We start from the raw sequence: 10,179 nt of genomic DNA, 5'->3' as shown, positions 1-10,179 counted from the left end.
ACACCCCCCCCACCGGACCGGGCTGCCCAGAGCCCCATCCGGCCCTCACGCAGCTGGGGTCTGTCCCTGCTGCTCCAGCACCCACGCTCGGCATCAGCGCCTGCTGCTTCATCAGGGGCACCACAGCTCGCTTCCACACACAGGGCTTCTGCTGAATCCAGGCTAAATTACGCAAAAAGGCCCTTTTTGTATTTACCCGTGTCAGCAGAAGTCCTGCTTTGAGTTTATGCAGATGCCACCTAGGTACAGAGTGCATATCATAGCTGTTTCACGTTAAATATGATGTGTTTCTAACCTTTGCAGCTGAGGTGACACCAGTTAACCGATCCATTAAAGTGGTGTTGAATCCTACAGCTATCTCTAACGATACTTTCCATAGTGATTTTGTTTAACTTGTTTGGAAAAGCCTTCAATGACAGGGACTTCCTGATGTCCTGACATAGCTCCATTACTTAATGATTTTTATAGTTACTGTTTGTATTTTTTTCCTTATACATTCCTCATTGCAGCTGATGCCAGTGGTTACTAGTTCTATACATGGCAGGCATAAAGATAACCCATTTTTGTCTGTTACATGCAAAAGAACTTGAAGATTATTACTTCACTATTCTGTCTTTTCACGTTACTCTACACTAAACAGACTTTGTTCTCTTAGTATTTTCCTATTGATCACATATGTTTAAACTTTGGATTTTTTCTGTCTGCAATTTTCTCTAAATGTGGTGTTTAATCTGCGTACTGTACGCCAACTGAGGTTTCACTGCCGCTGACCAGCATAAAATTCTTGTTTCTTATGTCTTAGATATTCAGTGGCAAATTAGCCACATTTTTTTCTTCTTTCCTGGCTGCATTCTCCTGTTGAACTGCAATCTTCTGTAACTTTCAGATTTTTCCTGTCTTTTTGCTGTCTGGCTAGTTTTTCCCCAGGTATTTGAATTTATTTTCTTGATCATCATTGCAGTAATTGGCCTCTATAGAATTTCAGACCATTTCTCAGCTAATCACTTTGAATAATGCTTCTATTTACTAGGCTGCAGTCTCTACCAGCCTATTGTGAGCCCAGATTCTGAACGTGCACCTCCTCTGTTTCATTGTCAGTGTAACACTGAAATAAAATATGAAATAAAACTAGATGTGGGACAGGCCATTTCGGGACTCCACCTGAAATCATCTGCCAGTTTGCAAGTGAAGTATTCCTAATTGCTTTTGCATCCAGCAGTCAGAACTGCTCTTTAATTCAGGCTGTGATTTCCTACTCTGCTTGTCAGAATGTGGGATGTCTTGGATTAAAAGGCCTATCAAAGCCAAGTGTGTCACATCAGTGACTTCATTACTCATTTAGGTCAGTTACTGTGCAACTAGAAACTGGATGTTATAGGATTTGTTGTTGACACGTTAACATTTTCTGCTTTTTATTATCATAATTGTCTTAGATGCTCAACAGTTTTCTGTTTAATAACTCATTCCGTTGTCTTCCAAAGGCAGCAGTGAGGCAGCTGTCCCAGCCTCATCCTCCTGCAGGGCCTGGTGGCCTTTCTCTAGGTGTGCTCAGAAATAAGAGTGTTTTGAGGTTTCTTTGGCTGGTCTTGGTGGTACATCAAGGACCATTTTACATGCTAACATGGGTATGTCTAACTTCTTCAAGCTGTTCTTTCTCTCCCCATTTGGCAGCTCTGTCCCCTGATTAAAACCAAATGTGTTACTTCTTTGGTCATAAGCTGCTTAATTGCTTTGGTAAGTGCTGAAGTAAGAAGTGTATTTCAGTTTCCTCTTCATTATATATTGTCTGTTCTCTTTCCCTGTAGTGTAATGGGCTGCTCTTTTGATTTTCTCTGACATTTCATGTGTTACAAAAAGAGATAAGTTACCAAACTTCTGGGCACAGTGACTTTATACACCTGATCCATCTCAAACATTTTCAAAACATCTTTTCTTAGACACCATGAATTAAAAAATGAACAACTCCTTCCAAGGAATTCAAGTGTTGTTCTACAAGCCAGGTTTTAACCTCAGGAACCTAATTATGTTCTGAAAGCAAGGACTATTCTGGTGGAAAGCTTGGTAGGCCCATAGTACTGTGTTACTTACAGTCAGTAGAATAAATTATGAATTATGATTACATTAGTTGTAACACGTATATCTACTCAGGAAAAAAAAAAGTTTAAAGTCATATAATGGCCACAGAAAGAAAAGTATAGTAACTTTTAGTTGTTTCAGGTCAGTGTACTAGTGTTAGACCTTACACTTGGCTTGCACAGAGCCATTGCGCTGGAGACTTGGTTGGGTGCGTTGTAAAACCAGGCACATAACTGGGGGGGGAAGCTAAGGTAAAAGAGAAATGTTTTGAAACATCGTGCAGTTGTCTGCTAGCTGTTGGAAAGCAGTTTTCGTTGACATCAGTGGACAGGATTTCAAATCAGCTCTGATGCATCTTGAGTGTGCATGTGTGACATATGGCTGCTGTGGACTGTCGGCAGTAAATGCCCTGAGAGAATCTCACTTGTTTCCCTCTCCAGAGGTGGTGTTTCACCTGGCTGCTGGAAGCAGTTACTCTTTTGGGGTGCCTTGGATGTAATCACACGCAGAGACATACTGGAACATCATCTTGAAAATGTTTGTTTCTTTTTATTAATGAGTTTGTTGCACTCTGACACCTGAAAGAGTTCCAGATGTAGAAATCCACTATTTGCCAGAGAAGAATGGACTCTACGTGCAAGCAGTGGTCATACAGATACAGAGCCTTATCGCACTTAGGCTGTCTGGAGGTGCAGTTACATGCTTTTGTTTCCCTCTGTTCTTTAAAACCATTATTCTTGCCCCCGCAGCTCTCACAGCTGCAGAGTACATCACCAAGACTCTTTTCATAGCAGAGCAGACAAGTAATACTTCCGTCTTGCACGTGTGGCTTTGTCTAATAGGACGTCATCTGGATGTCATCCGGCTTTGGTTTTGTGGATGTGCAGGCACACAGTTAGTGGAATTTGAGCTTCCAACTACCTTTGATTGAAAAACATCTTTGATTCATCTCTGGAAAAGACTCTGTGTTTTGGAAATGAATCTTAGAAAATAGGAAGCAAATCAGCCATTTCTAGAACTTGACCACAGTGAGCTTGCTCATGGTCCAGCATTATCGTGTTGTGATCAAGTTTTCGGCTGAAGGCATTATAAGGCAATACAGCTCCTGAGGCAGTTGTGGAGTATACCTTGGTTTACTGGAATTTCATTTGGGAACCAGTAATCTCAACCATACTGGACTAGCTTGTAAGATGGGATGATTTGGTGAAGAGTGGTCATTCAGAGATGAACATATAGACAGACAAAACTCTTTCCCATTTAATAGAGTTTCCTGAACAAGGGCACATTTATAGAGTAACTTTTCTTTTAGTCATTTGCAAATTATGTACTTTTGCTTGCAAAACAGTTGCCCTTAAAAAAAATATCATTTTCTTTTTTTAAACTTTTGTGGAAGAGATGAAAACCTCTCCCAGAAACTTCCTTAATGCTTGAGAAGATTTACTTCTTTGGTCTTCAAACAAGGGACAGTTTCACTGGAGTGCCAGCTGGTGATTACCCTGGTTTTTCATCTGCAGAGTAAGTGGCCTGAGTCTTTTTGTTGTAAGCTGGCATGACAGAAACAACCGCAAAGACCAGTTTCCTTAATGGCTGTCACTTGCTGCATTTAATTGCAGGGAAAATAAAACATTGTATTGCATGGTGAGTCTTATACAAGCATGAGAAGTACGATAGCGTTTCTTTTTGAACCAATGTTTCTTAGTATTGCTGATTTCCTTCTTGGGCAGGCAGCCTATGCACGTGGCAGAAGATGTAGCTGATAAAATAACAGGATTTGGGGCCTGCGCAAGCCAAATGAAAACTGCTAAAAGAATGCAGCTATATTTGACTGAGCAATGTGAAACATTGTTCCAGGAATTGTTTTGGGTTTGATGCTGCCATCTTTGTGGCATTACTTGCTATACAAAATACCACCCTGCATATATAAAGTTGACAGGTTCAGAATCCATGGGATAAATTGCCTCCTACTCCAGCCAACTCTCGGCTGTGGCTTGCAGGAGTTGCCATCTCTCTAACAGTAATTTTAGATGCAGTGAGAGCTCTTCTGACTGATGTGTCTGAAGTAGCTGACAGCATGAAAGGCAAAGTGATCTAGTTATCTAATGAATGTATCATTACATAATGATACATTCCATATTAATCTCCCAGAATTATCTCTCAGGATCCTTCAGATTATAGGTGCAGTTGTTAATAACTTTGGCACATCTATTCTAATTACATGGGTTTGTTTGTTTTATTTTATTTTGCCAGAAACCAAAGAAATTCAGGGACAACTCAGTAAGCCACTGTCAGGAGTGAAAAGAAAAGTTGCCAACTGAAAGTTTGTAATAAAGGAATAATGGGATTTGATGATAGAGACAGTGGTTATTTAGAAAATTGTTCCAGGCAGATTTCATGTGGATAAAATTTATACTGAAGGATGTTGTATCAGAGGTTTTAATTTTGTTGAAAGCACATCTGGACTTGGGTTATTATAAGAACCCAACAGGTCTGTGTAGGACGTGGAGGAGTGCAGGAGGATGGGTGTTACCTGTGGGCAAGAAGCATCCAAACTGACAATAAAAATCATGGAATGGGCATTTGGGTTGGAAGGGATCTCTTGGGGTTATCCAGTCTGGCCCCTTGCTCAAAACAGGTCTAATTGGAGCAGGTACAGGAGTCCTGAACATCTCAAATCCTCTCCTCCCGGCAGCCTGTTCCAGTGTCTTGGTTAAAAAAAACAACCAACTGACCGACCAAAAATGCCATGGGATTAAAAATCCTACTGTGTAACTGGAACTTCCCGTGTTTCAGCTTGTGTCCTTTGCCTGTTTTGCTGTCAGCATGCGTCCTGTGCAGTCTGGCCCCTGCTGGCCCTATGGGCTGTACTTGGGCCACCCTCACCCTCTCCTTTCTCTGGCTGGCTGAGCAAGAAGGCACCAGTGTCTCAGCTCCGTCTTGTGTGTTGTGTTCACCATCCCCTGACTTTTCTTCCTCTTTTCAGTCAGTAGTGTCCGTTTTGTTTAAGCCGAGGGAATAAGGAGTCTCTGAAAAGTGGTTTGGGGCTGTTCAGTTGAGCAGCTTGACTGAGTTCCTAAAGATTAGCAGTGCTCTGTATATCCAGGTGGGGGGCTCTGCTAATCATTGACAGGTGAAAAACAGATGATGAGGAATACCTGTTGCTGTGAGCCTGGAGCCGTGAGGCTTTTTCCATCAGCATCGACCTTTAACTACAGCTGTGGCCACCAAGAGTAATCACTAAAGGTCCTACCTCATGAATGTGCTTGGCCTAATCCTCCAAAACTGTTTTGTGTTCACCTGTGGCCTGACACAGATGGAAACCAGGTGCACTGGTGCCTAAGCAACATGCCAAGGTCACCGAGTACCCTTTGGTGAGTGGAACCCAGAAGTTTTCTCCCAGTTGACAAAATGGAAAGAAAAAACAGCATAAGGATTGATGAGTAAATGTACCTGTAGTCTCCGGAACACAGTGCCACAGCTTATTATTGAGAGCTTAGCAAGTATTTGTATGTGTAACGAAAATATCCCCTGATAAAGTGAGCACATACAAAAGGTAGACGTTCGGTTTTTTCATGCTAATACCTATAGGTAAATACATTTCCTCTGTGAGGTTGCCCTTGCAAGCTGTCGTGAACAGTTCTGTTACTCCTCCAAAACACACGGCACTGGCATTTTTTGGAAGCTGGGTATTGAAGAAGGCTGTGTGACCCCGTTTCAGCCACTTTCCTGTATTAAAAGGACTTTATCTCTCAGGCTGTGGGAGTCTGTGCTTTATCATTTAGTCTTTTTATCTCGTTTTGCCATTTAGCTAATTTTGAGGCATAGTGTACTTGGAAGTGGTTGAAAGGAGGTGTCCAACCTCCCTTTGAGCACTAGGTGGTGCTCCGATATTTGCAAAGAAGCGGCTCTTGGCGATGCAGCCCCGAGAGCCTTGTTGCATCTATTTGCATGGGATTCTTCATTAATTTTAACCACCTTTTTCATTAAATAAGTCATGCTTTCGCTGCAGAATATTCTAACGTGCTTGGAAAGAGCAGCCACACACCAGAGATGTATACACATGGGAAGGGGAGGATGTGTGCATGCATACTTGAGGCTGTGTACCTGTTCTTCCACGTGAATGCCATGCATATTTAGGTACGATCTTTCACTAAACCTAGTACCCCTTCTAGTTTTATCTTTTCCCTGTGTTCATTCTCTTACTGTAGTATCTGGGGATGGCAGTTGTGGAGCAGGACTGCATTATGCCACCTGTTTTCTAGTTACCTAATAGCAATGCTGTCCTTGCCTTGCCTGATGTGCTCTCTTATGGCACACTGTAATGACCGAGTTACGGCTTCGAAGCCTGAACATCCCCAGCTCACTGGGGAGAAGGGATGAGCAGCAGTGTGGATCCAGTCCTTGCAGCTGCCGGACCAGCAGAGGTTGCTCGTGGCAGCTGCAGAGCCAGCAGGCTGGGCAGGGACAGCAGCCCTGTTCTGGCTCCTTCTGCAGGTTTCTGCACTGCAACAGAGTCTGCAGAAGTGGGAAAGGAGAGTGAACCACATGAGCTGCCTTTGCCTTGTTTTTGGGAAAAACAAGGTGGGGGGTTATACTTAAGTATAGCCTGGATATTTAATCCATTAAATCTTGCTGTCCTTCTGTGGTTGATGGTTGTTCCTATTGGTGTAATAGACTTTGATGATGGTTATTCCCATTTTACAAAAGGATGAAGTGGGAAATACAACCACCTTTTTGTAAAAGTGCCGAGCATCGAATGCACTAATGCAGGGGATAATCTGTCAAGGTGGAACTAAGCTATTTGACCCAAACCATGTACAGGTTTGTTATTCTTCAGTCACTGCCCGCATCCAGCAGAGACCTTCACATACTAATGGGGACTAATGCAGGCTGCTCAAAACTGTGATGACAAAAGTCCTCTGCTCTGGAAGAGAAGTAATTTTTGTTAGCTCATCAAAGAAATCTTCATAAAATTGACCTGTAAAAGGCCAGTAGGAATGGCAGAGTTTAAGAACAGGATTCAAACTACCCACTCTGCTTCCACTGCCGCAAAGGATTTTACTTTCTGACAACTTTACTCCTGGGAAGCTGCTGAACAGCTTTTGCCATGAGAACTGTTCACAGCTAACTTGTCATTAGCCTGACAGCAGATTAAAGGGTATATGACCACAACATCTGTGCTAGCTGAGGTCTGGATTTAGTCCACCTACGTTAGAATTAATATTTGACACAATCTAGGAAAAAATCTAGGAAGTGTGTTAACTTCAGCATTTGGTTAAACAGTAGTGCAGGCAAAGTACTTGCTTTACGTGCCCATAGTAGTGAATAAGAAACCTGTCAGCAGGGTTGTTTGCGTACTTCAGGGCATCGTAAATCTTTACTGCACCGTTACATGCTCTGACTGTTCAAGCTGGATGCAGCACGTTTGGTCTTTGGATCATTCACTCGAACTCCAGGGTGTTAACGCTCACTGGTGTCAGCGGGCCGAGGGACACCCTTAGCTGTGATTCCAAGGCAAACAATTGGTTCTTGCTAAGAGCAATTTTCAGAACCTTATTATAAGCTGAGATAATTTCAAGATGCTGAAGGCATTAGGTTAACCTGAAGTGCTCGTGAGAGCTTTCGTTCAGGATTTGTAGGTGTTTTCCTTTTGAACCTCTACTTCCAGCTGCCCATAATGATCTGAGACTTGAACCATTCTGCTGGAAATTTTCCAAACAGCTTCTACTGGGAGTTGAAAGTTGAATGGAAGACTTGAATAAGAATGTGTGGAAAACAAGTTGAAATATTTTCTCAGTCCTAATAAATAAGAAAACAGACAAATAATAAGCAAACAAACAAAATTAATAAAAATTCAGTGTTCCTCCAAAGAGCTTTTGTTTTGAAAGGCTTGGAAATTGAAAGCTGGAGTTTTGACAGAGGAAAGGTGTATGAAAGGAGACTACCTTTGAGTGTGACTATCAATGTTAATGTTTGGATGACTTTTGAGCCTTTCAAAACTGTTTTTCCTGTATGTACAATACAGGAAGGGTTGTGTAATGGGATGTGCACAGGTATCTGAGTGTATGTGCAGCCCTGTTGTCCTTTCTGGGGTCACATGCAGACGCTAACCTCCTATTTCAAAGTCAGAGACCCAGCATCCAGCAGCTGACCATGGCAGTGTGAGTTCTGCCACTACTGATGGATTCTGCAAAGCACCTAAGCTGTATCCTGAAATGCAATTATGCAAGTGCCCCAAGTCTGTGAGATGAGGAGTGTTACAGATGCTTTTCTGAGTCAGGGAATGGCTCTGCTTTCGCTATATCACTGTCACACTCTTCCTGAGTTGGTGGAGGCAGGTAGGAAAATGCTGAGCACTACTGACTACTACTAGAGAAATTATATGGGGCCATGTAATTAAGGAGTACAATACTTGTGATCTTCAGCTTTATAAAGTACATCATGTAGCATGCATTAAATGGAGAGATACTCCCTTCAAGATGAGGTTTAGCTGGTCTTCTAAAGCTACACCTGTCTTCATGGAGCAGGAGCAGCAGTGTGGGGTCCTTCATGTGTTTTAGAGAAATTGCATTCCAACATCATTAGAAAAATACCATGAATCCTATAACTAAGTACTTAATTATGACATGTAATTGCAGAGGGTTGGAGTTAAGGGTTGAGGATTTCAGTTCTTGACTCTCTTACATGAGAGACTGGAGGGGGAAAGAATAGGTTACACTAATCACGCCTACATACTACATAGAAAGCCTGCAGAATTTGCATAATCTAGTAAAAGCTGATTTCTTCCTTAGCAAATTGGCAGAACAGCCAGATAACGTTGTTGTTGTGAGGTGGGAATGCAGATTTCTAAATCTGGGAAGAAAGTTTTGGGTCTTCAGCCTTCAAGGGCTGTGCTCATCGAGAGCCCTGCACATATGGAGTGGATTTATTGAAATCCCAGTCAAAGGTGATGATTAACTTGGTCAGTGCTACAGAGACAGAAATATCCCCACATTACTTGGCAGCAGAAGGTCTGGGCAGCAATGGCCATGTGCCAAAAGCATGTACATAAGCCAAAAGGCATCTGAGAAGCTGGGTACCAGTAGTAGTGGGAGTCAGGTAACTGGATCTGGAGGAAGTGGCACCTGTTTATGGCAGGGGAAGCGTTCTAAATGCAGCAGTGTTTCACCTGTTTAAAAGATTTCCAGTGTTGATTAAGATTTTTGAAATTTTAACCAATCTTAATTAGTTTCTAATAGTTGGCTAGGACTTCTGTGAAATTTTCATTAGGTAGGATTTGCTTTATACAAGGAGAGGGGGGAAAAAAGAGACTTCAAGAATTCACCAGTGAACTTCTGAATACGAGGTTTAGTTTGAGAATTGTCTGTAGTCAAGACATTGCCATGGAAATTGCAGTTGCCAGATGTTTCTCAATTTGAAAGTGATCTTTCTGACTCTCTGAAGAAAAGCCTGTCGAGAAAGTGGTGGGAGGACCAACAGCAGCAAAGGGGCTGTGGAATTGGAGCTACAAAACTTGTACCAGTGCCTGTGGCAGAAACATGGACAGGGGAGGAGGAGGAAAATGAGATTTGAGAGACAGCTAATTGAGAGCTCTATCTGCACAGTGCTGTGGATTTATGTTGTGCCTGGAAAATATCCTGTATTAAAGGAACTGTGAAGGGTAGAAGATGGGTTGAATAGCACAGCATAATAAGTGTGCATTGCTGAGGATTCATTTTGGGTCTTAAGGTGCATTACAATGCTGAAAATGAGAGCACTTTCTGCCACTTAAAATGCTGTTCGTTAAATGCCACCAGTATGTTTGAAGTCTTGTTTCTTGCAAAATTGTCACCAACATTTAATGGCGTAGCTGTTTCTGCACCTTTTTTTCCCTTTCCCTTTTCTCTCCTAAATGGATATTTTTCTTTTAAAGAATTATTGGTGATAGGAAATTACTCATAATGTACAAATGGAATTTTTTGTACAGCTGCTTTCAGCCTACTTGCCTCAGAAAAAAACAAAATTTATGTGATTTCAGTCTGCATGTTATGTGTATCTGACCACTGTCTTGTGTCCTCCCTTTTCTCCCCAGTAAGTCTGAAATTACTGGCAGATTTCAGGCAGAGG

At 42.1% G+C, this 10,179-nt stretch overlaps 1 protein-coding gene across 3 annotated transcripts in view; it reads left to right on the top strand.

The window, feature by feature from the left end:
* NME7 (NME/NM23 family member 7) overlaps positions 1 to 10,179 on the top strand; it is a 93,143-nt gene that overhangs the window by 304 nt on the left and 82,660 nt on the right. The window contains exon 2 of one of the 3 annotated variants that reach the window (XM_084523152.1): positions 1,031 to 1,181. The exons of 1 other annotated variant lie outside the window; for it this stretch is intronic. The gene's annotated coding sequence lies outside the window, so the exon portion shown is untranslated. Of the gene's footprint in view, positions 1 to 1,030; positions 1,182 to 3,310; positions 3,592 to 10,179 lie in introns of those variants that run through there. One more of the 3 variants, XM_084523153.1, reaches the window with a different exon arrangement.

Source organism: Aythya ferina (assembly GCF_964211825.1).
Source record: "Aythya ferina genome assembly, chromosome: 1".
In the NCBI taxonomy this organism is placed as follows: domain Eukaryota; kingdom Metazoa; phylum Chordata; class Aves; order Anseriformes; family Anatidae; genus Aythya; species Aythya ferina.
Note: the sequence above shows the minus strand (reverse complement) of the source record. Positions and strands in the feature narration are given on the sequence as shown.